The sequence below is a fragment of the Brassica oleracea genome, chromosome C3 (genome assembly GCF_000695525.1).
Source record: "Brassica oleracea var. oleracea cultivar TO1000 chromosome C3, BOL, whole genome shotgun sequence".
Taxonomy (NCBI): Eukaryota; Viridiplantae; Streptophyta; class Magnoliopsida; order Brassicales; family Brassicaceae; genus Brassica; species Brassica oleracea.
The window spans coordinates 55,956,340-55,956,891 of NC_027750.1; positions in this window are offsets into that span (position 1 = coordinate 55,956,340).

The following is a 552-nucleotide window of genomic DNA, read 5'->3' on the forward strand; positions in this document are numbered from 1 at the left end:
CTTTCATTGACAATCACTAACCGGACATGTTGTCACAAGGAGAGTTTTCGTTGACTGGTATATTCTGAAGGAGAACCTAAACCTCACTGCTGTCAACCGCAGCTCTGAAAGCAGTGCATCCTTGCTAACAAAACTCTGGTTGACATAGATACTGTTACCATTCGATATTCCTCCTTCAATCTTTTTGATATCTTTAAAATACATATCATCATATTCCTCATCCTCATCTCAACCTTTCCATAAACACTGTAATCCTCACCATTCTCGTCTGCTCCAGCATCAATAGAGATACCAGCATCCTCTTCCCCATCGTCCTCCTCCCCATCATGATTTTCATCTTCAACCAAATCATCATCATCATCTTCAAAACATTCATCAGCTTCATCAGCTTCATCATCTTCTTCCCTGAAGTCTAAAACCGTTTCCACCTTGCTACAGCTTGATACACAAAGCCGTACTCCATGCATTTTGGTTAGCTCGAGCAAGTTTCGATCTTGTATGTCACTTGTAACATGAATAGGAGGGGTGTCTGGAGCCTGCATCATTTCTGCT